The following is a 7,510-nucleotide window of genomic DNA, read 5'->3' on the forward strand; positions in this document are numbered from 1 at the left end:
AATAAAAAACAGATGCAATAGAGCAGAACAGGAAACACTTTTATTTAATAGATTTTCCTGGATGGTGAAACCTTCTACAACTTTTTATTTGGTGATTTTAGTGGCAGAAACATTTTAGATAAAAGTAAAAGTAGAAATATTTGGTTTATCAGCGGGTTGGGACATTTCTTTTCTGACCTTCACTTGTTTTTATCTTGAATGCTGAGACTATAGGGAGTGTGTAACAGCGCCATCTTGTGGATGAACTCAACTAAATTCTGATATAACTGATTTTGACTCGGACGTCACTAGGGGGCGCTGCAGACAAAGAAATAAGACGAACAGAACCACAAACTAGTTCTCATGCTTCCATTTCTATTAGATTTCATTGACTGAATCACTGCAATCAATTTACAGCAATTTAATAACACCATAATTATTAACACTCAACAACCACAAAAGATGTTTGAATAAAAATGTGTGCTTCACTGAGATAAAAACCACACACAGCATGACATTTCACGTTAACCAGGGGCTCAATAATGATTCATAAAAGAAAAATGTGAATGTCCTGAATGATAAGAACGTGGCTGAACACTCTCAGCTTACAACATGTTGGATATTTGTGGTCATTTTTACTAAAAATGTTGAGCGAGATAACAGTTTTTAAACATTTTAAAACACTAACTTTTACCACTTTAGATGTAGTTTAATGTGCCTATAAAAGTCAAGATCATAAAAAGAGTCAATTACAGATAAGACGTGTCAGAGGCTCACTTACCTAAAGCGATCTCGGCGATTGGGAAAGCTGCCACGAGGAGAGCGGCGCATCCTGCAGGAGGAATAGAGAAGGTTAAAGGTCAATGATAATAAATGTAGTTGCTTTAATTCTTTGCTTCTTTCTTTGTGGTAACTTACCTGCAACGAACACACCAGGGGTCCGTTTCACAAAGCAGGTTCAACAAACTCTGAGTCTAACAATTAACTCTGAGTTGATCTACTCTGAGATAGAAGACTTTGAGTTTTCGGTTCCAGAACAGCTGATTTGAGTTAGTTTGATCAACTCGGAGTAGTTTCACCTGGAGTTAAGCGCGTGCACCACAACTATAAAAAGACAGCATCAGTGGAGCCCCAATTCAACGAGTCACCATGGCAACGGGGAAGGGGAGGGCTGCGTTTTTCACCCCACTTGAACAGGACATGTTAATGCGCTCATACGGCGAGTTTGAACATGTTTTTAGAAAGAAGTGCAACACCGCTGCAGCTGCAAAAGAGAGGGAGACGGCGTGAGAGAACATTGCTGCTCGGGTCAATGTGTAAGTTTAAATGTAGTCCTTTGCAATCACAATAATATTACAGGGGAAAACTGCTTCAATGGTAGCCTATTAATTTATTTCATTTAGGTGCAATCCCGCGGGGGAGAAGCGCACTTGGCAGCAGCTTAAGATGAAATATAAAAACATTGTTCAAACAGATAAGACCTCGGCATAACCTCATGGGGGTACCTCATTCTGATCATGTTTTACATTGTAAAGTAAATATTAAGTGGCTGTTTGACTGTGCAGTTGTTTTATCCCCAACATAATGCTGTTTTCACAAACATAAATGTCTTCTCATCTATATCATGTTCTGTTAAATAATTAAGCCTATTTAAACTAACACAGACTTCTACTCAGCCAACAGAAAGAAGGCAGATGCCCGTAAAACGGGTGGTGGCCCAGCACCGCCACCTCTAACGGAGGCAGAGAAGCTGGCCCTAAGCCAGAATTTAGGAAGGCCAGTGGCTGAGGGGATCCCTGGAGGGAGCTCATCCTCTGAGCCCACCCCTCAAGACACAAGTGCCTTTATAAAATGTAATATGCCTAGGCCTATATACCTTTTTTAAGTCTATTCATACAAATATGTATTTCCCTTTCATGTCTTTTTTTTCCTTTTGTCCAAACAGATTCTGATGGTGCTATCTGCCTGGTGGAGCCCCCTCACGCCACAACATACCTTGTAACTGTAAGTAGGCAATACTCCAAATATTTTGCCAAATGGTAGTTTAAGTATACTGAAACATATCACTCATCCAGGAAGAAGAGTATGAGGAAACTGTGTCTGCTGCCTTTACAGAGGGGGATCCAGAAAGGCCTATAGAGGTAACATCTTGATATGTTACTGATAGTTCTCTTCTCATTCACATTTCTTAACATTCTGGTGGAATATAGAGTGTGACATTTAGCCTACACTGAAGTATTAACACATTCTCATCCTTTTTAACAGGGCATGGCTGGGCAGCAGCAGGAGGGTCCCTCAACTTCCACTGCACAGATTGAAGCAGTGAGATGGATGTTCAGTAAACACCAGAGGTTCATTCTGTGGAATTCATGTGCAATTGTATAATTTAATGTCCTTATGTTTTCCCAGTTACCAGTAAAAGACATTTACAAAATTCACCTGCTGAAAAAATTTCAAAAAAACGACAAAGAAATGCAATACTCGGACCGCCAGATTAGGAGGGCAGATCTAGAAATTGAAATACTGGAGCACAAGTTAGAGGTAGGTGCATGGTCACAGCTGAATTATGTTAATTATGTTAACTAGTGGAACATTAACTAAACTAGCTCTTGTATTTGTAGGAAATAAAGAAGACCAAATGAAATTTGTATTATGTCTTTATTTGACTGCTGTGGTGGTGGTGGTGGTGGTGATGATGGTGATGATTAGTCTCTAAGTGGTTATGGCATACGGTGTCTCTGACTGCTCTGCCGTCCTGCATAGCTGGCAGGTGGATGGGGTCATCATCAAGGTCTTCAATTTGTAGGGCAGGGTGTTGCTCTAATAGTGGCAATATTATGAAGAACAACACATGCCACAATAATATCACAGGCCCTCTCAGGGGTCACCCTAAGGCAGTGGTTCTCAAACTTTCTCTGTCAAGCCCCCCCTTGGAGAAAAAAAAATGTCCAGGCCCCCCCACGACCCCCGAACCCCCCCCCCCAAAAAATGTCACAAATGGGTGAAGTTAAACTTTTATTGAAAGAAAGTCAAGATCGTGACCGTTCTTTTCACTTTTCTCTGAGTAATTTGCTGTGTATTTCAATTGCTTCATCAGACTTTTCCGAATAGAAATATAATAAAATGTGCAATAACTTTTTCAGAAGAATAACAATAAAGTTCAATCAGTGCTTTAAAAAAAACAGTGTTTCCGCTACATACATTTTGCTGTGGCGGCCCTGAAACAGTGACAGGAGTCACAGGACATCAATCACACGTGAAGTCGTGCCAACCAAATAAACAACAGCGGGACCAGTTTACTCCTCACAGTGTTCTAACGGGTAAAAGAGGGTCCGACGTCGCACGCTCTCTGTCAGCACACAATCATATGCAGTTCTGTTACGCAATCTAATCTAAACAATCGTGTATCTCCGTACGTCCCGAGTGTAAATGCATTGATTGTCGCTGTTTATAAAGCTTATAAAAAGGTGCAGATGTCATTTGGTAACAATCGATCGCTCGTTTTGATCGCTACGTCATTAATAACGTCCCTCGTGCACAGCAGACAGAGAGACAGACAGAAAGAGGAGGGCGGGGCAAGCAGCTGTGCAGAGAGCAGAGGTACAGGTGTGTTTGGGGAGTGAAGCAAAGCCAAGTGATCAGATTAAAGTAGATCGTGAATTAAAACTTAATGAGGTGAAGAAAAGAGCACAATTAGAGTGTGGAAGTCTAAATGTGATGTGCTTCTCACAGAAATCATTGACATATGCGAGTAGTGTTTGTGTACTGTGCCACCCGAAAATGAGTCCGGGTTGTCCGACGTCAAAACATAGTTCCAGCTGCTACATTTTCCAAACGTTGGCGCGCCCCCCCTGTCATTCCACTGCGCCCCCCAGGGGGGGCGCGCCCCACAGTTTGAGAATCACTGCCCTAAGGTGACGTAGGCACTGGAAACGGGCTTTCAGCAGGCCTATGGTCATCTCCACCCGGGCTCTTGTCCTGCAGTGAGCCCGGTTGAAGTTCTGTTGGGGGCCTGGTTCAGGGTCAGGGTAAGGGGTCAGCAGCCAGGTTGTCATGGGTAACCCCTGTCACCCAGCAGAAGGCCATCAAACTCTCCTGTAATGTATAGTGGATACATTAGAGCAGGGGTGTCAAAGATACGGCCCGCGGGCCAGATGCGGCCCGCCAGGAGGTCTCATCAGGCCCGCGAGACATTTTGGGGAAATAAATAAATAAATAAATAAATATATATATATATATCTATATATATATAGATATATATATCTATATATATATAGATATATATATGCCTATTTATGTTTTTATAGAGAGATTTTTATAGATGTATATAGAGAGAATTTGATGATCGTTTATCTGATCACGATATTAGGCATGAGCTGCCCTCACACTGAGGTCCGCTGGTTGAGCCGAGGAGCGGTGCTCAGACGCTTCTTTCAATTACGCACAGAGATCGCTCAATTCATGGCACAGAGAGGAAAGCAAGTGGCAGAGTAAGATAAGCCAGACAGGGTAACGGGTCTTGCTTTTTCAGTGGACATTACAGAACATTTGAATGTGATGAATGTTAACATGCAGAGCCGCAACAAACTCTTCACAGAGTACTCCGACAGCGCTGGTGCTTTCCAAATGAAATGTGCTCTGTGGCAAACGCAGCTGTCCCAGCACAACCCAGCCCACTTCTCCTGTCTAAAATCTGTACCTGTGGATTACGAACGTATGGACACGTACAGGAACACACTGTTGGGGCTCATAGCCGAGTTTAAAAGTCGATTAACTGTCTTCACTCAGCTGGAGAGGGATTACGCACGTGAGAGAGGAACTCCGAATGGAGCTGATCAAACTGCAGTGTATCGCACCGTTAAAGTACGAATCCACATCTGATCGTTTGACATTACTTTATAAAAGACTGTCTGTATGTTTGGGACAACATATGTATGCGGGCAGGTATTAACGTGAGGGATGAAGTCCAAACTGCGCAGTCGGCTGACGCACGGACATCTCAGGGACATAATGAGAATCGCCACCGCTCAGAAACTAGTTCCTGATGTCGACAGGCTGGTGGAAGTGAAAAAGTGTCAGGTGCCGACCAGCAAGTGAAAATGTGAGTGTTCCTTTTCCTCAGTTTCAGTTTCACATATACTGCCGGCCACAAACTTGATTGGCAAAATCTCTCCCTCTCTCTTCCTCTCTCTCGTCACTACACACTGGATTCCACAGGCCCTGATCCCAGGGCAGCTGGTTTAACCCCGATATCAGGTCGGACTTTCTGGACAACAGGTGGCTGTTTTATAGCCTTAACCAGCAATATTTAAAATTAATAATTAATGAATCACAATGAGATTTAAACACTAAATGTATTGTTGTTTAGAGTAGTGTAAATAGGAAAAAGTTTACTATGCCACTTATTGTTACACTTCCCTGTTGTACAGTATTATTATGTGCTATTATTATTAACCTATTCTTTCAAATGTATCGTTAGTGAATGACAAAGACATTCACATCTGAAATGAATCTTTGTCAATATGTTGCAAGGATCGCATGTTACTTTATTACATTTTTTGTTGTTTATGCAACAACATGAAATGCTCAGATTGTTAAAAGTATCTGTTGGCTCTTATTTAATGATTTAAAATAATAAAACTGTAGTAGCCGATATATCTATGTGTTAAGACATCATGATGTTGGCAAAAAATAGTCCGGCCCCTTTGAGGTCTCATCAGAACAAATCCGGCCCACTACCTAATATGAGTTTGACACCCCTGCATTAGAGTATATTAAAGGAGGGAGACAAGTGAATTATGTTGTGCAAATCTTTAGGCTGCTTACCACGTTGCAGTCTGTTGCTCAGGTTAGACTCGCGATAAATCCTTGAGTCATGAACAGACCCAGGCCACGTGGCCTCCACATTGGAAATGATGTATGCAGCATCACATATGATCTTGACAGTGCAGAGAATGACAGATGTTGAACTATGATGCACTCTTTAACATTTTGAAACAGTATTCAATCTTCATGTACCTGCACATTTATACCGTGAATGGACTTCCTATTCACATAATCTGCTTCATTATGTGAGGGAGCCGTGATGGGGATGTGTGTGCCATCTATGCAGCCAATCACACTGGGAAATCCTAAAAGAAATTAAAATGACAAATCCCATTCTGAGGTTGCAGCACAATGTCATTAACAGAATATAATTTAAAATTCATTTAACGGATCTCTACATCATTCACCTGCAATCCCGTGAAACTCCTCCTTGATGGCTCTGACAGGTTTATGTCCAGGGAAAACAACGAAGATGGATAACAGCCGTTTCAGGGCGAGGCACACTTTTCTGACCGCCCTGCATACAGTTGCCTTACTCAGGTGCTCTGCATCTCCAACATTATACAAAAACTCCCATTTGCGAAGAAACGCAGCGCAACACACAATATCTGTTGGGATGTGAGAGCATGGCTACGGTTGGTAATGTTGCAAATGTAAGGACGGATTAGGTTGTGTATGTAGATGATGGACTGTGACGTGAAACGGTACAAAGATCAAAAAGATAACTGTCTGGAAATGCGAGAACATCTATGCGCGGTCTGATCACAATCTCCTGACGAATATTTAATTCTCTGCGCAGTAATGCTGCACCTTCATCCACGGGATCGTTGTCAAAAGGACATGCCATGTTAGTGGAAAAAGTCGCCACCTACTGTGCCTACTGGACTTCTAATATAAGCCTACTGACTGATTTTTTTAAATAACACACGGCAGAACTTTGCTACGCCAAAACTCGCCTGCTGACTCAATGAATGAGGAAATCAAATACCGTGTGTGGCTGAAAGAGGGCGGAGACAGAGAGAAACTCGAGGTTCATTGAGAAAAACCTGCTCCCGACCAGGTTAGGTCTTCAACAGATCTGATAAAACATCTGAGTGTCAGGCTGGTTGTTGGCCAAGTTAACATGTCTCAACTCTTCAGTGTGACGGTAAAGAAACACCCCCGGGGGGGTAACATGTAAGAAAGGATGTTCCCCTGTTGAGTCAATGCCACAATATTACTGCATTACTAACACTTCCGTTACTACTGTTAACAAAACTGTTCCATCTCATGCTGAGGGGAGGGAAGCCACAAAAAGGTTTGATGTTTAAGCATAAATTGAACTCACAAAGGGGACGTGACATCACCCCTTACTTTGGGGACTGTTGTTGTTAAGCCTGAGTGTGGCATCATTATTTGTGGGAGCCAGAAGTGACCATATTTAGATAAGATGATAATATATCAATGTCAGGGGGATCAATATTTGATATCAATCAACAAGAAGAGTGCAGACAGATGTAACTGTCAATTAGTTCTGACATATAAATTAAAATAACAGTATAATGTGAGTGAGTGTAAAAACTGTGTGTCAGACTTGTTGGACGGTCTGTTAGTCCAATAAAGCGGCAGCAGGACAGATTATTTGTCTGATATTTACATGAAAATATCTCCAAAAGGTTCCAACAGCACAAACACGGCCCAGAGGTTAAGTTCAGTGACTGAATTA

At 42.0% G+C, this 7,510-nt stretch overlaps 1 pseudogene; it reads right to left on the bottom strand.

Annotated features, from left to right (window-relative positions):
* Positions 1-752: 752 nt before the first annotated feature.
* On the bottom strand, positions 753-6,652 carry LOC138590413 (putative nuclease HARBI1; annotated as a pseudogene).
* Between the last annotated feature and the right edge of the window lie 858 nt (positions 6,653-7,510).

The sequence above is a fragment of the Semicossyphus pulcher genome, unplaced genomic scaffold (genome assembly GCF_022749685.1).
Source record: "Semicossyphus pulcher isolate SPU_LCO1_2020_fin unplaced genomic scaffold, fSemPul1.0.p SCAF_13, whole genome shotgun sequence".
NCBI lineage: Eukaryota > Metazoa > Chordata > Actinopteri > Labriformes > Labridae > Semicossyphus > Semicossyphus pulcher.